At 35.0% G+C, this 20,998-nt stretch overlaps 1 protein-coding gene and 1 pseudogene across 2 annotated transcripts in view; one reads left to right on the forward strand and one right to left on the reverse strand.

The window, feature by feature from the left end:
* Nucleotides 1-20,998, forward strand: part of LOC145278268 (WSCD family member CG9164-like) — a 193,393-nt gene that overhangs the window by 140,166 nt on the left and 32,229 nt on the right. The window lies entirely within an intron of this gene.
* Nucleotides 16,361-16,477, reverse strand: LOC145283957 (5S ribosomal RNA; annotated as a pseudogene).

Raw genomic sequence — 20,998 nt, forward strand, 5'->3', positions numbered from 1 at the left:
GTGTTTCGATAATCATCTTTATCGAACTTGGTATGAACCCTCTCCAAGTATTGTCTGTCCCCTCCTCCATCATAAGTGAAGTATCCTCTCCTGTGTTAACAAGAACTGTATAAAAGTTTCAGCACCGTATAATAATATGATGAAAGAATTATCATCACAATCGTCGTCGTGATGTCTCACGAATATAAATATCACCCTGTCAGTATTGTCATCATCGTCGTTATCTCTGTTCTGCATCCCTGTTAAACATGTCTCCAATATGAATCCCCCTATGCAACAGGTCACTATTCTTCTAAACAATACGTAGATATTACATTATTAAATACTAGCAGGCTACCTAACGTTGCCACATCGTAAAATACGTATAAATATTATATTTTAATTAATAAAGAAACCGAGACATGTGCATGCGAGTATTACGTTGTTTTCTAAACAGTTCACTTCTTGTTAGTAAAAACAACACCAGAGTTAAAATCGAAACAAAAACCTAAAGACATTGAGTCAAGCACGATAACCATTATACCAGCTTGACACTACATGTACAAACTATTTACAGAAAATCTTATTCTTAACATAAAAAGCTGTCACGTTTCTCAACCGCGCATGCCCAGTCGTGAAGCAGTTGGTTAACAGATAAAAATCCGACGACATGCACTAACTAATTTAATAAGTTTAAAGCAGCCATTTCGTCCGGATGAAAACCGATATAAAGTTTTCAACATGTCCGAATACCCTATATAGCAACTTTCAAGTCTGTAGTTAAAAATTCGTTGAGTATATAGGTTGAGAAATGTCCTCACGTACATTCTCACTTTTATAGTGATACTAGCAGGCCGCCTGGAATTACCGGTGTCAATTATGCTGGATTATAATATTTTGATTAATGCAGATTTCGTATTTATTATTATATTGGGCCCAATATATGGTAATGATTTTAAAAGTTTAAAAAATGACTCTTCTGCCACCTCCGAGAATCGAAACTAAAACGTTTAGCTTGCACTTTACTTTTTCTTTTCACGTTAATACCTGAGCTATGAAGACATATTTACAGCAAGGCTAAAAATTAAAACATGAACCAATAGCTATTACGGTACGCATACATATTCGTAATGCCGTCGTTCGACCTTCACCTGGCAAATTCAATTTTTTTTTATTTTCACACTTTTGCACCGATTTTCTCCGGCTAAAATCCAACTATAAAGTTTCACATGGGTTCGAATACATTATATGTTAAGTTTCATGTCTGTAGACCCAAAAGTGTCAGAGGAGTTTGGTAGGCAAAATTTTTGAACAAATAAACACACACACACACACACACATATATACGCATACATAAATATGTATAGAAAGAAGTTTGTGCTTACTATGACTTTTTACGCAAATATAAATCATGTAGAATATCTGCATGAATATAATTACATGTAATAGTTAACTAAAGATGATTATCCCATAAGAAAACCGAAAATCTAACGGGGAATTAATTAAAATGGATGTTTAAAAGAATATGCAAATTAGCTAGATCTTTTGCAGATGAAGCCAATTCCATGACCCATATATAATAAAGTTGTATTTTCTTTTGAAATAAATAGAAAAAAGTGTTTTTTAATATGAATATCAATACATAAAACCCCCCAATTGATAGGAGTATAGATAGATTTTGTCATATTTTTATTTTATATTACGAAGTCTATATTCGAGAAATCCAGTAATATGTACTAGATGGGCGAGTTTTGAGGGTATGTATATTGGCTCATAATTAGGCAGCGTTTATTTTAGTAACTGATGCAGTGTTGAAAGGCGTTGCCTCATTTTTGCATTAAAAATTACTTTGTATCACGTTGTGTTTCATGGGGTTAGCAAACAAATACATATTCCTATGACAACGTCTGTTTCCAATTAAACTGCTACGTCTAGAACGAACGGAAGAACAACGCAATGGATATTAATCTATACAAATAATACAGTTGGTGTGTGCGTGTGTGTCTGTCTGCAAATATTTAACCGATAAACTCTTAAACTGCAGGTCACATAACATTAAAATTAACAGGAAATAGTAATCATTAGGGCTATGACACGAGAATATTCTTATCAGTTTTGACTCTCGCGTATATATCCGACATAGACAGTTAATCAATCGAGAACTATGTGACTCTATAAAAACATATAAAATATTAACTAATATATACTCGAGAGTCAGAATAATGAAAGGAATATTTTGTCATAGCTTTATTAATCATACATGAAAGATGATCTATAACGAGTAAAACTTGTTAAAATGGATAAATAATGAGTATAATCATATTATTAAGTTGTAATGCAAAATGTTTATTTAAACTTGCCGACATTTTTCTATTTCTTTTTGTGCATGACCAAATTATATTCATTTATTCAAGTCGTTTAATATTAAATATTTCTTACATATCTCTTGATAGCAACATCCGTAGGGAACGCGTCTGGAGAGGTAAATGTTTTGGTTTCGATTCTAGCTGATGGCACTCAAGTTATTTTTTTAAAACTTTTGAAATCAACACTACATATTTGGTACAATATAGTGAAATGACTAATGATAAATACGAGATTGGCATGAAATAAAATATTATTTAAGCGTATTTTACGACCCGATAAAGCCGGGCGCCCTCTCGCTTTCTCTTTCTCTAGTATAGAAATAAATCTCATGGTTGAAAAAAATTTCATACGCAATGCGTTGAAGGAATATAATGTTAATTCAGTAATGCACACCAAATCTCCAATATAATAACACTAGCCTGGATTCCCGCATTGTCCGGGCGTTTGGAGGTGTGTGTTGAGCAAGAAAAAAAAAAAAAAAAAAAAGAAAAAAAAGAAAAAAGAGGGGAGTAGTGGGCAGGCCGGCTCGAACTCGTATTGCGAAGGAGGAAAAGAACGTGGGAAAAAAACTTGACGTCTTTGCTGTTGCGTCCATCGTCAACCCGGAAGTGACGAAGGTTTAACCTAAGGCTAGTCAATCGAAAAGAGGGGATGACTTTCGAAAATATCGGCGAAAAAAGCGACCCCTCCCTGTAGAGAAGTGCCAGTTGTGGGCGAAGGAATTAATGTTTTTAGCCAATGTTTCGATATTTGTCGTCCGAAGAGTCTGGCTTCAAACCGATACCAATCTCGTGAAAATCCGTCGACTCTGTCAAAAGTTTTATACATACATACATACATACATACATACATACATACATACATACATACACACATTTAAACAGACAGGTGATATTTATATTATAGACCAGCCTGGGTGCTCGGCGTGTTTAGAGGTGTGCTCAGCAAAAAAAAAAAAAAAAAAAAAAAAAAAAAAACGAAAGTCGTAGTAGGCGGGCAGGCTCGGACCCGTACCGCGACGGAGGAAAAGTAAAAAAAAAAAAAAAAAAAAGAAAAAGAAAAAAAGTGACGTCTTTACCGTTGCGTCCATCGCCAAACTGGAGGTTTAAATTAAGGCTAGTCAATCGAATAGAGACAATGACTTTCAAAAATATCGGCGAAAAAAAGCGACGCCTCTTTGTAGAAAAGTGCCCAGTTGAGGGCGAAGGAATTTATGTTTTTAGCCAATTTTTCGATATTTGTCGTCCGAAGAGTCGGGCTTCAAAACGATACCAATGTCGTGAAAATCCGTCGACTCTGTCGAAAATTTTCGGCAGACACACAAACATAAATACATACATACATACATTTAAACAGACAGGTGAGATTTATATTATAGGAAACGAGATTACATCAACTGGAGGTAAATCTCATTCTTATACAGGGTTTTAAGATCGACCTTTTAAAGTCAAATTTTGCGAATTTGGACATTTTTTTAATGATCTTGGTCTTCAAAAATTATATTTGGCTTTTCTCAAAGCGTAAGATACGGACTAATCAAGGAAGGAACACACAACATATTATACAGATTCTAAGAATATTACTTTTGTTTTTCAATCGAGACTCGTATAGTGATGTTTTTTCAGGTGATCGGACAATCATTTTAAAGATAATTTAAATGTTAATTATATTCTATTGAATAAACTATGAACCAATTTCTGTTTACTTCGAGTCGCCTCTCGCCATTTTAAAAGGTATTATGTAGCGTCTAAGCACGTTTATGTAGCGTCTAAGCTGTACATGGCTTTCCTTTCTAAAGTTCTCAACATTAATTATTCATATTATTTGGATCCATCGGACTACTGTTCTCATCTTGAGTTTCATTTTCACAACGTTTCGGTCGATGTAACCTCCGACCTTCTTCAGGTGTATCTTGTCGAACTCTGGAATATTTCTGTCGAACTTGGAAATTTGGACGGAATTTCAAACAGAACCGTAAGTAATTTGCACTTGTATTTTTAGGTCGCCCACCCTGAGGATTGAACCTTTAACCTTCAAAAGAATATCACTTTACAATTGAATTCAGAAGCGTAATTTCTTCACTAAATTTAACTATATTTAAATTAATTTTATGGGATTATACAGAATGTTCGTAAAAAAAAAAAAAAAAAGGTTGTATATGCAGGGACCGGACAGATTAACAACCGTTAGAGTTACGTGAATTTTCAAGGTTGGAAACGACTATTTCAAAGCAAGCGTAAAATGATTTACACTCTTTAACAACCATCTCTTTCCAGTAGCGAACGCGTCTACAATGGCCGACTTTGTTGTGAACGTGCTTATTGGTTTTGACCTCGATTATGCTCCAGGAAAAATATTCAAGGGATGCAGCCGGATGAGAAAGGCGGGCACGTGCCCGGGGACCAATGCTGAGGAAAATTGTTGAGCAACCATGTCTTGGTCATCTTCATCTTATATGCATGAACTTATCTTGCTGGAAAATACAGGGACGTCCAGTTGCGATTTCACCCACCACACTCATCAGCATTTTCTGGCATTCAACCCTTCCATACTTTTATTGTCATCAAAATCTGTGGAATCACCCATTCTTTAATCAAATCGATTGTCTGCTTAAGATAGGGAAACCCCTTCCAGCAGTGTACCAGCAGGAAATTTCATATGCCTATCCGCAGTGATTACTCCACAATACATCGTAGTCTACATTGCACTGTAGAGAATCTGTTAATTTTATAAAATTATCTGTAAATAATGGCGTCACTTTTTCAAAATTGAAAACAACAAAAATCAAGTATCATGATTCAATTGTGCCCTGAACAAAAACATTCATTTTGAACGCACCCCTGTCTTATCAGAGAACCTACCGTTCGAAAAAAAAAATGGTGATAGGTAGACACACATACTGAGTTTTGAAAATGAGATTATGTACAACAACAAACGATAGTATTTGGTTTATGAAACTTCTAAAAATAATCCGGATATAATCGTAAAATTATGGTTATCAAATCTACCAACACCTTTAGTTATAAAAAGGAAACTCGTTGACTAACAAAAAAAAAAAAAAAAAAAAAAAAAAACAGTCAATTTGACATTTAGCGAAATATAACAAACAAACAAAAAGCAACATATGACCATATGTAGATGAACTAGTTTTCATTTCCGGTCAATGGAAGATAGAATATCGTTTCTCTCGTAATATAATCATTTTCCTTAATGCAAAGATGAAGGATCGGTGAGTTTTGAACGAAGATCGATAAGAAATCAGTTTCTTCAAAGAAATTCGCCAAATAACATTTCATAATAAACGTCAGAGTGACGAGAAAAGAGGAATCTGTGATATCTTTATGTGATTCTTGATTGGAAAAACGTCAGGAATCTGAAAGGAGATGGACATAAAAAAAGAAAATGTCAGTCTTATCAAATGTTTATATCCACCGACTGCATTCAGTGGCAATTTCGCAGAGACGTTCCTACTCGCACATTAACTACGCGGTTTATTGTTATACGAGAGTTATTTTGTTATTCTTGAGTACCAAACAAAACTTGTTTATCGAAACGTTAATTTCCATCAAATCTGTTTTTTTTTTTGCCAATAACAAATAATAAAATGAGGTGTTATTGATTGAAACTTCTTTTTATATTACCAATGATTTTATTCTATATGCGATTGACATTTTTATTTCGACAATCAAACAAATCTGTATTTATCAACATTTATTAATAAACAAGTAAAATACCCGTCCCAGAACAAGTACAAGCAACAAAAAACCAAAAACAAACAAACAAACAATCCCCCCCAAATAAACAAAACAAAACAAAAAAAAACAGTTTGAAATATTTGTTCGTTTTCCATTCCTTTGGAAGTGTAATACGATTTTAGTGGCGCCACCTATAATAAAGCTACAAAAGAAAAATAATAGAATAATGGTACTCACCGTGTTGCCTAGAATATATATTTTAAAATTCATAATTACCTCTTAATTACTTTCGTGGTATTCATTTATCTCAGGCCATTAGAAATAAACTAACACTTTCTCAAAGACAGAAGGCTAAGTCGGGGAGGTTGAACCTCCAAGAACTGCACAGAACCAGCATTACATAACAATCGACATGAAAAATGTAATTTCCAGAATGATCAACATATTGCTGGTGTGGGCTGCAGACAAGTTGTACACACAGACACACACGAACGCTATTATATATTATAACCCAGCATGACTCAGCTGAACAAGAATCGTACATTTGTTGAATGGTTAATATGGAGTCCTAGCACATTATTTCCTAAGTATTTCGTAAAAATCATCTCCACTTGAAGTAATAGACCCTACGCTAAGCCTTAAATTAGCACTATTTTATGCTTACTGGCACAGCAAGCATTGTCAGGTAGATGCCGGCCAATGGAAGAATCCACAGATGAATAAGTATGGTACAAGAAATCAAGTTTATCCTGTGTTTTTAAATGAAATAGACGGGTTGATTCGTAATATTATAAGTTTACCAGACCCATCAAACGAGTAATTGCACTAGCAATTAAATTCAATCTCTCTCTCTCTCTCTATATATATATATATAAGTGAAGTGTCTGTGTGTGTATGTATCTGTGTGTCTGTGTACATTTCTCTACGCAATAACTCTGTCAATCTCTAGTCTACAGACTCGAAATTTAATATACAGGTTACTGAGATTTGGGAAAATCAATGTGATCGGTTTTTGGCAAGAAATTTGGCGATTAAGAGGTAAAAGTTCAACGATTTGACCTTTGAGAACTCTATCAAACTCCGACAATTTTGGGTCTACATTGACATTTTAGATATAGGTTCCTTGGACATGGATCTGATTTAATAACTTGATTTGAGCACAAAACAATAAATGTTAAGGGGTCATAATAGGGGTCAAAATTTTAAAAAATTGACCTCTGCGGTCTCTTCCGAATTACTCAGACAGTTTCTGGTCTAAATATTTGAAATTTTACATAAAGGGTATTCAGAGATAGGGCAAGCTTTTTCATCAGTTTGGGTCGAAATATTTTAGTTACCAATATATAACTGTATGTATGTATGTATGTCTGTTTGCATGTCTGCCTTAAACTTTCAATAGAGGCGACGGATTTTACTAAGATCAGTATCGTTTTTAATTTCGACCTTTCATACGACAAATATCGAAAAATTGGCTAAAAACATTAATATCTTCCCCTTCAACTAGGCACCTTTCTACAGGGGTGGTCACTTTTTTCGCCGATATTTTTTTAAAGTTATCCTCTCCTTTAGATTGTCTAGCCTTAAGTTTAAAAAATGTTGCTTCCGGTTGGCGGTGGTCGTAACAGTATAAACGTTAGGTTTTACCCCGTTCTTTTCCTCTTTTGCGGTACGGGTTCGAACCTGCCTTCCTACTACCACTTTTTTTTTTTTTTTTTTTACTCAACATACACATCCAAACACCCGGGCAACGCCGGGCGGAAATGCTAGTACAATACACTTTTTCATATAGGTGAGACTATTTTCGGAGGAAGATCAAAAAGTAGATCATGTGCCAACAAACCAAACGTAAAGTAACAGTAAAAAAGGTGATTGGTTTCAGTTAATGCATTCATTAAGAAGTTAATAATTACATTTACTGCGATCAACAGAACATATTTTACTTGGAAATGAGTGATTCTCATGTAATTATTTATATAGGGACATTACTATATATTTCGGTTTTCGTGGAACTCAGAGAGGGATGGAGATAAATAAAGAGAGCAATAGAAGTGAGAATAACTGGCAGAATATAAAAATAAAAACTGGGTTTTCAAAAGATACGATATAAGTATAGTAACAGAGCTATCACTTAAAAGCACATCACAGCTAATTTGAACATTTAAATGAATCATTGCAAATATAACTCAATCTCAAACTAAGCAACATTTTAACATATATTTTGTGTGATTAAATATAGTAAAAACAAGTGAAGCATACATGGTCGCCCGTGAGTGCACAGTGAACGAGGCATAAAAATTGACCAAGTTCAGTATTTGCCCCCACCCCACCTCATTCAGTCTCGTTCCCAGAGGACGTCAAATCCTGGTGAAAATGAACTAACGGTTCAGTTTTAGGTCTTAATGTACATATGTAAATTTGAGTTCTGCACCATGCAAAACTGCTAAATAGATGTACACAGAAAATATTGGACAAATCTGGTAAAATAGTCCCAAAAATGGAGTGTTTTTATTAGCCCTAAAAGAGCCCAAGGGTTATTGCGAAGTATAGACAAACAAAATTATATAGAAATCAGTTACAACTCTTCAGAAAGTTTTATAGAAATCTAAGGCATCAATTTTTTTTTTAATAAGCACAAAAATATCAATTTTAGCCACTTTAACCCGAAAGGCACCCCTAGAGTGAAATCGGAGTTTTCCCAGAAAATCCGTTCTGTTACTTTTTTTACTTATGTTTAATGTTTGTTCAAAATTTCCAAAAATTCCAAGGCGTAATTATTGAGAAAAGTGCGGACAGATGAACGGACGAGGGTGAATTTACTGGTCCATCCTCCTTTTGTCGGTGGACCAAAAATGTTGATTAACTGAGCTTTAGTATTATTCTCCTTTACTTTTGTGAGGATGAAGATAGTGTACTGGTAAGATTTGATCGTTTCAAACCTAAGTCGTGATGTGACAAAAACGCTGTCTGTGGTTGATTACATTTCCTCCCCATCCGTGGATCAAACTTTCCAATAAAGTAAGTGATGGTTGAGAGAGGAAGACCGATCTTTGAGGTTTCCTTCTAACTGTTATGGCACAAGTTTTACTCCTACTGGCCCATATATACGTTGCTTTGTGGGATTAAACATATATATTTTCTCACATGGCGTGATCTGTAGCTTTGTGTGAGGATATCAAACGGATGGCTTAGTGAAATGATACTTGCTTATTGTCGCAAAAAAAAAGAAAAAAAAAGACAAATAAATCGAAAAAGAATATCATTGGAACAGTATTGTCGACTAGTTATTACACTATCTTTTCTGCGAGACATCTTGCTCGCCAACCTATATATCCAACCCATATTTCAGTCACTATTAGTTCTATTCGTCATGATTGGCGACTCCATTCTTAAGTTTTGTTTTTGTTCAAATGTCGCCAGAAATATATGACATTAATTTTATTCGTTTTTTATTCTAATTCGATAGGTTTTATTTATTGAAATGTTCGCTAAGGTTTAGAATTTCTGAATTCTACAAGCGGATACTTTTTGTTAAACTATGTATCCTGGATTTAAACCCACATTCTGCTACACCAAGCTAGCAATGTCTGCAAGAGAGTCAACTTGTTGAGAGGAGATAGTCAGGAATCCTTACAGAATAGGTAGACTTAGCCTAATAGATTGCTATTTTGATTTTTGGAAAACCTACAATAGTGTTGGTCACAGTGGCGAATCGGCTATTCTTCCTCTTTTGAATGACTTTTGCTTTAAGTTATTTTCTTAGGCTGATCTATTTGTTGATATATTTGCTGATAATTCTTCACTTGATGATTCTGATGCTGCTCTTTGATTTTACCTTTAGAACTGATCACCGTTTTCACTCTCATCATCCCTCCAATAGGGGTTCTAAGGTATTATTTGCATTCGTCGAACTACTGTTTTCATCTTGAGTGTGATTTTCACAACGTTTCAGTCGATGTAACCTCCGACCTTCTTCAGGTGTATCTTGTCGAATTCGGGAATGTTTCTGACGAACTCGGGAATTTGAACGAAATTTCGAACGGAACCCTTTATACACTTCACAGGGGTAGAAAGCTCTTGCTCCGTCAGCCATGGCTTGATAGAGGTTCTAAATAATTCGCAATTGTATTTTTCAGTCGCCCACACTAAGCTGCGTACTATCACAAGGATATAACTTTTACAATTGATGTTCCGTGTACTCTAACCACTGCGCTACATGGGACGTTCCAAAAGTAACGTTTCTTCTTTTTTTATTTAACATGAATGGATCAGAGATTTTAAATTGCATTACTATTATGCCATGCATTCATGACCTGAAAGTTTTATGACTATGTTGCAGATATTGACGGCGTGAGACTAATAAAGCACCCCCTGTAATAGACATACATCAAAGCAGAGATGCATTACTGAATTCCCGTATTCAGAAAAAAATTGAACCGATCAACATTCACCGATGCCTGTTGAGCGTTTAAGAAGCTGATGTAGTTGATGTCAGCACAGATAGAAGATGGGTTCGTCGATTTCAGAATGGCAACAGAGACTTTTTTACAAGCAAGTCACCACTTATCAAAGCCCGAAGGCCACTCGAAGATAAGGGTTACTGACTGTACGACGGTCATCAGGACAACAGCCTAGTAATCGTTAGTGATGGAAATTGGGTATTATATGATTATTTAAGGGGACGGCTCAACATAAACTTGTTTACATTGGACTTGAAGACGATCATATTCTAGTCTGCTGGAAAGCAGGCAGGCGAAACAGAGTTCCACAGAGCGCACTCTGGACGTCCATGAACAGTTCCCACAATATATCACAAGTCATACGGATATATTTTATTATTTTTATAATCACAACTTATAATACATAAGAATCGATGGAAAATTGACTGTAATAATTCATACGAAATCTGCATAAATTAAAATATCATATTTTTTTTTTTTTTTTTTTTACAAAGGCATCACCACATTATCAAGGCCCAGAGGCCACTCAAGGATAAGGGTTAAAGAGTGTACAGTAGAAGTTGGTCAATATAGTAATCATTAGTAATGAAAATTTGGTAAATTTAATAACTTATATGGAACGGCTCATCAAGAACTTATTTACCTTAGACTTGAACACAACCATATTGTAGTCAGCCGGAAAGCAGGAAAACGGAAGACAATTCCACAGGCGTGCAGTTCTAAGAAAGAAGCTTTGTTCATGGAATCTAAGCATACTTTACGACAAGGCTACGCCGGGCGTCCCTGCTAGCTTAGATAAATACTTTTGCAGTTTTAACAAAAGAGCTACAATAATATCAGAGCGTCTCGATTTACGCTGAACATCTACAAAATACCAAAATCAATATATTACATATGAAAGTGTCCGCTGTGGAATTTCCACAGTCCTAGTTTTTAAATTATAATAATACTAGTATGCAAATTACTGCCTTATATAAAAATATATCTACAAACCCAAGTTAATTTTTTTTACTTTCGCTTGTGTTTGTAGTTTCTTCTACTAAAAAAATAAAAATCTAATATATAAAAATAAAAATCCAATATATAAAAGGCACTATTTCTGCCTGTCTGTCTCCATATTTTCAAACTATCTCTATTGAAACTAAAAGTCGCAGAGTGGCGCTAGAGGCCTCAAATGGTTGGATTTTTTTATGGACCGTTTTGTTTTTATAGGTGTTTAGCCTGTTAAAATCTTGGCTTTTTAATCAGTTCACATGCGTGTCACTTTGATACAGTGGTAACATCACCAGATTTGAATGCAACAGTTTTGCTTTCGGTTTCAATTCTAGCTAATTGCACTCAAATACTTATATATTTTTTTACTTTTGAAATCACGACTATAATAATATATATGAAATCTGAATAAATTAAAATATCATATTTAAGCATATTTTACAACCGCTCCTGGCGCTCTCTCTCATTATATATATATATATATATATATATATATATATACTAGCAAAAGTATCCGTCGTTGACTGAGTTCAAAAACAGCCTACAGAAAATGGACTCTGATTTATTAAAGTATGATAGCTTATGAAAAGGAAGGGTTGTAAAGAGATAGCTTCGAATTTGGGGGTATCAAAACCAAAGCAAAATATGATTAAAGTAAAAATAAAATAGATAAACACCATAATTTATTATACCATACCTGTTCACACTGAAACACTTATCACAATATTCTGTGGATCTATATTAAAAAACCTTGTTAAACTTTGTGACATATTTCCATTCTATGGAGGTCAGGTGCGAACGAACAGCCCATTTTATTATACCATATTTCTTTAAACGCAAACATAATTATCAAAGTATACTTACGCAGATATATATGAAAAGCCTTTATTAAAGTTTGTGCCTATTTCTATTCTATGGAGGCCAGGCGCGAACGGAGACCCCACAATTTTATTGTACCATCCCAATTTAAGTTAAAAATACTTATCAAAGTATTCTTATGTACATCTATATCAAAAACACTTGTAAACGTTTTTATTTTTATTTCCGTACTTTGTGGACCAGGCGCGAATGCAGACCCCACAATTTTAATGAACCTCTGTTCTGCCAGATCAAACATACCCATTCCTGTGTCTCGATACATCTATCATTATATGTAATCCGTTTTTTAAAATAGTCAACCATATAGGAGCCTACTTGTGACCAAACACACACACAGACATTCAGCTTTATATATATATATATATATATATATATATATATATATATATATATATATATATATATTTAACATTTGAAGAATACTGAGCGAAGAGATATTAATTGCTGATGGTTTTTGTTTATAGTGTAATCAGATATTATTAAAGACGAAAAAAATTGACAACGAAAGAAAAGCAAAATACACTCCTAAAATATTTTTCTCTTCTTTTTTTCTCTCCTTATTTCTAATTCAGTGTTTTGTTGGCAAAAGTGTATTGAGAATGGTATTGACTATGTAGAAAAATGAATTATGGCGCATAACCGCTCGCTAGTTTTGATGGTACTACTCCCGTCTTTGTATAATATATATATATTTATATATTATACAAATATATATATATATATAAATAAATCGCAAAATTGATAAATAAAAAGTCACAAACAAGAGCGGAAAATAGGGCGCGTATTTTACTTTAAAAAATATTGATTTAAAAAATTTTGCTTTTTCGTTGTTGATATTATTTCATTGAGAATTATTCAAAATCGAACATTATACAAGGAATATTTAGAAAAAATTCGTTCCTATGTGCAAGCTCATTGGCAAGTCTGAATACACTAGTACTCGTATACATCTTCACATTGCTATGATGGGTTTTGTCTGTCGGTTCGCTATGATTCAGTTTTCGCTAGCATCTTCGTCGCTAACTACGGACACTCTGTTGTGCTGTATCCTCAAGCCCTGTTGTGCTGTATCCTCAAGCCTGTTGTGCTGTATCCTGAAGCCATACAGAGCGTCCCCAGGTTGCAGATTGGGGAAACCCCTCTATTTATAGAGGGCAGCTTTGAATATTAAATTAGAAGCCGCTGACAATGAGGAAATTAAATGAAAATGAATACCAAAAATAATCCATACTGGCTGGCTGTCGCCCAGGATAAAAAGGGTCCCTTAACTCGTTCACACACCAGACGAGAAAAGGTATTTGGAGGTGTGAACCCTCTTACCTCATATAATGCTACTACCATGACAGAGGTCCACTTGGATCAGCCAACAGATCGTGAATTAGATCCTGGCCCCAAACCATCATGTGCAACTACAAGAAAAGGAAACAGAAGAGGCCTAAAAACCCAACCCTGGACAGTTGCACAAAAGAAGGTATTATTATATTGCTACCAGTATTCAAAGTTTAAAAAATGGAGCAGAACTTCGAATGAGATCCTAAAAGAGAAAATCAAGAATTCTGACCTCCCTGAAGAAAAAAAAGCAGACAACAGTTGCTAAGCTGCGATCCCTTGTATCACAAATCAAGAGATACATAGCAGAAGAAGACGAAAATAGCATCAAGCATAAAGCCCTAAAAGATGCTGAAAATGATTACCTCCCTATTCAGGAAGAGGAGAATGAGAAAAGACTAAAGTCCAGATGGAGTAAGGACGAAAAGTGGACTTTAATTTGGGCCATGGAGCATGCGAAAAGAAAATATGCAAAACAAAAGCAAAGGACAGAAACCTGGAGGGAAATTTTCTTCTATTTCTGTCCATGGAAGAAGAATACTCCACCTTGTAATTTAACCTCTCAAAAATATAATATTTTAAAAGAACGAGTGTTCAATGAGGAAGAACTTAAACACATGAGAGAGGGAGTAACAGCTCTACTGAACACACAGGCTAATCCAATAGACAACCCTATTTTGTATCCCACCGAATTTGATGAGACTGCAAATGTGAGCCCGCAACATCACCGCCTTAGACCAGTGCAACATTTGTCGGTAACTACTCAACAGATAAGCCTTACAATGCAAAATCCAGCAGAAGTGCATAACTCCATATCAGAAACCCAAATACCTACAGGATCCTCTCCACCATGACACTGAATGTGCGCATTTTAAGGAAATCCGTTTTTGTTAAAATGCTGCATAGCACGACAAGATAAGAGCGAGTGGTCACATGCTTTGATTAAACTCGACCATATGTGATGATGGTTATTGTTTTTGTGTACCATCATTTATTTATTTCGAACTAGCCTGGTTGCCCGGCGTTGCCCGGGTGTTTGGAGGTGTATATTGAGCAAAAAAACCCAAAAAAAACAAAAAAAAAACGAGTGGTAGTAGGCAGGCAGGCTCGAACACGTACCGCAAAGGAGGAAAAGAACGTTAAAAAATACGTGACGTCTTTGTCAATGAGTCCATCGCCAAACCGAAAGTTGCGAAGGTTTAAATTAAGGCTAGTCATTCGAAAAGAGGGAATGACTTTCGAAAACATCGGCGAAAAAACCGACCCCTCCTTGTAGAAAAGTGCCCAATTTAGGGTGAAGGAATTAATGTTTTTATCCAATTTTTCGACATTTGTTGTTCTTCACAACGATATCGATCTCGTGAAAATCCGTCGCCTCTGCAAAAAGTTTTAGGCAGACATACAAACATACATGCATACATTTAAACAGACAGGTGAGATTTATATTATAGATGAATCAGATGAGTATTGTTGGCATACGTGTCTACGATATCTTTCTAGTTAGAATTCAGTCTAGAAAGATATCGAGTAAGTATGAGAGGAACAATGTAAAGGTTGCCACCGTCTCGAAGTGAAAGTGTTTCTGCGGAATTAGCTAGATTCGAACTTGATATACATAGGTTATCAGTCCATGTCGTTAACCATTTCACTACCGCAATCTCCCTGGTCATCGTCTAGTAGTACTTTAATGCTTCCGGTCCATCATCTTGGATTAGAACAACGCACAACTTTTGATCGAAAATTAAACGCCCTCAAATAAACAATGACATACTTGTACGTTCATACTGTTTATTATAGATCAAAAACCAGATTGTTTTAAGCTACTTCAAAGAGTAAGGGAGCACCTCACAATATTGTGGATACCGTTAGTCTGAAAACGCGCCTGTATTATCTGAAATTCATGAGAAAAAAAGGGAGATAAACAGGAAGCGGAGATTACATCTACTTCCGTTTATGACATCGTCTTGAAACACAATCGGGAGAAGGTACGACAACTCAATATCAGTAGCCCCCCCCCCAAAAAAATGACCTTGATGGATTTTATAAGAATAAAATAATTTTTGAAACTTAAAACGTGAGTGATAAACAAGAAAAGAAATTTGGTTTGGTCGTTTTCTTTTATGCCAAATGTCGAAGTGACACTCATCAAGGGCGGATTAAACCGGATTCCTCTGAAGGATAAAGTTTCATGAGAATATCAGACTCACAAACGATTCACAGCCGCTTGTATATCCCCATCAAATTGACTAGGGACAACGTTGCTTAACTTCGGTAATCTAACAAGAACCAGTGTGTCAACTTATTCTGTACGTATCTTTTTCCCGGTGACTTAAAATTATTTTATTGGACATATTTTTGTAGATTACTTCGTATGGTATATCCCCATCAAATTGACTAGTACGTTTTCTAAATATATAGAAATGGTTGGTTTCCATCTATGAGTTACATATAATCTGCACAGTTCTACTATCAATACAATATAAATGGCTTCCTTCAATCTTGACAGACTATGGATACGCACTCTAAGGGTGCCTGCGCGTGAAATTTATGTGGCAAGAGTTGCGCAATCTCCAACGACACCTCTCCTGAATCGACATTGTTGAATACCAGTGGCAAGTGGATGTTCTGGATAATGGAAACAATGCCGAGATAAGCGGAGAGTACATACAGCACCTAGAATTCCAAAATGGTCACCCATCTGGTACTAACCAGGCTCAACGTTGCTTAACTTCGGTGATCTGACGAGAACCAGTGTATCAACGTGATTATGCCGTATATACAATATAATAAATAAGTAAATAACAAAACTATATTCCAAATTTCAAAATGTTGACCATCTTACAGTTTATTTCTTTAAGAATGTTGACATCCACAAATCTGAACAACACTTGTTTATTAGCGCCAAATCATTCACGTAATTATTATGTCAATTCTTGAATTTATATTGCCCTGGACTATTCAGTAAAACAAAAGAACTTATCAATTTTAAAAGAAAATAAAGGCACACGGACCAACTAGAATATTTTTGTTTCATCACAGATATTTGCATCATATAAATGTTTTTATTTCTTTTTAACACAGGGGAATTGTGTGCCAATAAAATTTATTAATACATTTTTGTTTAAGCGAACAAAGATATGAAGAAATGATTTCAATTGAGTCACTGTGTTTGTGAAAATAACATTTTAAACTTAATCGTGATACATCAAAGGAAATGCTGTGTAAACCACTGTGAAAAATTTCCCCCACTCTATATCTGTGCCTAAATCAAAACGCGGATTCCATGAACAAAGCTTCTTTCTTAGAACTGCACGCCTGTGGAACTCTGTTCCGTCTGTCTGCTTCCCTCCGGACTACAACTCGGATGTCTTCAAGTCCAATGTTAACAAACTCCTAATAAACCTCCCCCTTAATTAAACACTTCATCAAATCTCCACACTAACGTAATATACTTGCAATAACCCTTATCCCTGAGTGGCTTCCGGGCCTTGATAAGCGGTGATCACTGTAAAAAAAAAAAATGACAGACCAATCTTTCAATATGTCCTCTCAAATATGAAAGGACACATTTAAGAAATAAAAAAAACAAGTACGTGAATGTTAATACTAGAAGTCCAGGTTATTTATCCAGCTAAATTATTTACCTGAAGGTAATGTTGACTAACCCCTAATTCTCTACTTCAAAGATTAAAAACAACGATACAATTCTGTATCCTTTGACGAAAGGTTGCGGTTAAATAGAGCTTGAGTAGTTGATAATTTTTAAAATTATGAAAGAAGTTAGAGCGAAAATGATTACAAAGTAATAGTATAGTTGGGGTCGAACACCTTTTCCAAATCTAGTGTCGTGCTCGGGAATCACAAAGCTTTTGTGAGTATAAAAGTCGGTTTAGGGTTACATCAAAATATACTCACATGAAACTATGATAGATACATCTACAACAAGTAAATAATTGATCGGGACCTATTTGCAATATCGATTATTCAGTTCTCATTGGTGTTAACACACAGGAAGACGGTCTGATGATTGATTCGTATACAGGCTTTCTTTCCTGTGGGACCAATCGGTCGGCAGTGAAACGGCATTATGCATTAAGCGCATTGGTAGATAGGGGGAGTTAAGAGTTTTTCACGATCATCTATTTTTCTATAAAACATTTCGCGTGGATTCTGGCCGTTTCCGCAGACAAGAGGAACCCGAATTGGGATCGTGGTCAAAATAATAAATCATATGAAGGAAGCATCAACCGATGAATATTGCCATAACAAATAAACATCAAGCGACTGGAAGGTCGTAGAAGAAGCAAGTAATAATCCAAGCAGGAAATTAAAAAAAAAACATATTCATCAAACAATACACAGAGGGGTCAAAATAGGTGTACAGTCCAAAAGTAGATATACCGATTCGTTATTGTAGACAAAATATTTAATCAAACCATTTACAATACTGCACTAAGATACGATTTTTTTTAATACAACGATACATTTTATCTATATTTACACCCTAATATACGACGATTTTTTGAGATACGATTTCAAAAATCGAGCGACGCAAAAAATTGAAAAATCAAAAATCCCCCAACTGATGATTCCTGAAAGGATGAAACACTAGTCTCTGTAGGTATTTAATAATCATTATAGTAAATAATTATTTCGACCCCTTTAAGAAACTCGTTTCTTATCATTGAGCACTTTACAGTTGAAATAAAATCGGTCACTTTAGCTTACATGCGAAAATCATGATATAATAATTAGATCATTCTGGCAGACGTTAAGATATTTAAAAATACATGTTTAAATTTCAGCGACATTTTTCACAGTTGACGGTGACCGTGTGGATTTATTCCTTACTAATGGAGTCAGAGATGATTTCGTTGACGGGGTCGAATCTCCAGATGGGCGGTAATCGTGATACCTTGCACTGATGATTCCTCAAAGAATGAACCCCTAGTATCTGTAGATATTTATTAATTATTATAGTAAATAATTATATATATATATATATATATATATATATATATATATATCATCCATATACAGTACTGTTTCGCTGTTTCACAGCTCATCAGTACGGGTAGGCAGGCAACTACCTCAAGCCAGAATGTAAACCCAACCGTCTGTACGGCAGTCAAGGCTCCTAACCATTACGCTATTGGCGGCTGCTGAATGAGTAGTGAATTTAAGGAAAAGCTAATAAAGTACAAAAGAAAAGCCGCTTCCCAAAATACAAAACGCAAAGCAAGAAAAAAGCGGGGTTGTTTGTATGTGTGTACCAGCGTGTAGGCTATGCTGTCCCAGCTTTCTCTCCCTGCCTCCTAGCTCGCCTTCGTTAGTCGCTCATCCCTTTCTCCATAGTCAGTTGATTACAATTTTATTCTTTAATTCATCTTTTCTGTTACATCAAGACTTAAATATTAAGCATTTAATAATTGCATTCAACGATGTTAATCGTGTATAATCCTGCACTATTTTAGTTACCATATATATGTGTGTGTGTGTGTGTGTAGAAGTTCTGTTTCTTTCCCTCCCTCCAGTTAGCAAACATCCCGTACACTAACACTCGCCTAGGCGGTGGGTTCCAACTTATTTTTTATTGAATTTTATTATTATAAATAAATTTCAGTGTCATTACTGGTGTATTCATCTTTTTTTTTTTTACTGATTGTTGAGTTAAATTCGAGATAATTTGTGCTTGTCTTGGGTAAATTTCTTACTCTCTGAACGGATTAATGATTTATTTTAATTCAAATGGAAATACTTATTTCAAGATACATCGACGATCATGCAGCGAATAAAATTCATATCTCAGGTATTACTGTACAATTAACATAATGTATATAATAATGAACCAGACGCGCAGTTTTACTGGCAAGTTGGGTCAGCATATCACTTTACACTCATTGTAAATTTTGACATTTTGAATCACATCCGAAATGGGCATAGGCATTGATGACGTCACACTATTGTTGACATGTGGTCAAATCGAACACACACACAACCATATTGAAGGCCATCTAAGAAATATTTTCCAGTATGTAGTAGGATTGAGTCAAAAACATTGGATAATCACATTCAATGCCACCAAGACAAAGCTAATTTCCTTTAAGAATTAAACGAAATCTTTTCAACTACCAATTGCCATAGCTGATAGCTTTCATCCTAAGATCTTCGCGTTAAACTTCTTTGCCCAACATTCACAGGTAACAAGAATTTGAATAAATGCATAGAAGACACTTCAAAGACTGCTGCAATTAAACCCTTTCCCAGTTAGAAAGCTTCTAACACCTGTACGTCTCATGTTTCTATAAGGTCATCATTCGTCAATCCATGGAGTATTGTTGCCGCATATAGGATGGTGGCCCAATAAGTAGTCCTTCTTCATTAAGGATAATGCAAAATAGTTTGTAATCTAGTAGGACTGTACTGTCTATCAAGCTCTATTCCATGCCCCATCGCCACAATGCTGCGCCTCAGTGCTCGTTTTATAAGTATTTCCAGGAAATGTGCTTCAATAAACTTACTATAATTTTAATCCCCTCGGCAGAAATAGATTCGATGAACTGGAATAGCAAGAAAATCCCACCCTTCAACGTAGAAGTCGACAGATACAGGGAAACATTATGCTCTAATAGCTTCTTTCCTTTGGAATTTCCTCCCTGTTCCTAATTATCTCAACTGTAACAACATGCTGAAATTTTAATGTAACATGAGTAAATTGACTACTGTACACTCAATAGCCTTTATCCTCGAGAGGCCTCCAGGCCTTCATAAGTGGCGACACCTATGTAAAAAATATCTTGTTGCACAACTCCCCACTTTATATCCACTCTATAAATCCGTTATCATAGTCCCCCATTACGGTAAAATCCAAAAATGTAAATCCAAGAAAGTTAGTTAAATTTCCATTCGCACAAGTAAATTCCAAGGAAATCGCGTAATTGGAAGATGGTCCAAAATAATCCAAAAACCCGACCTCCGTGGAATAATTCACAAATAGGTACAAGGACAAGAGGAAATAATTCCAATAATATTATTAAAAGAAAAATAAGATATGCGTTTAACACGATTGCCGAGACAAGGTGTAATTAAGAAAAATGAGTGAAGAAGACGAGAAAAATGCGAGCATGAAAAGTATTATTTATTTATCTTTTTGTAAAATTATAGTAATATAAATGTTTTGTTATTAAACCATATTTTCTTTGATTTTCTTTTTTTTTTTACAAAATTTTATTCATATTAATTTTGCACTTTTTAGCTGGTGGCCCAAATAGTCCTCAATGTTTTATTCATTTTCATTTT

Source organism: Euprymna scolopes, chromosome 1 (assembly GCF_053919585.1).
Source record: "Euprymna scolopes isolate OS-2025 chromosome 1, ASM5391958v1, whole genome shotgun sequence".
Taxonomy (NCBI): Eukaryota; Metazoa; Mollusca; class Cephalopoda; order Sepiida; family Sepiolidae; genus Euprymna; species Euprymna scolopes.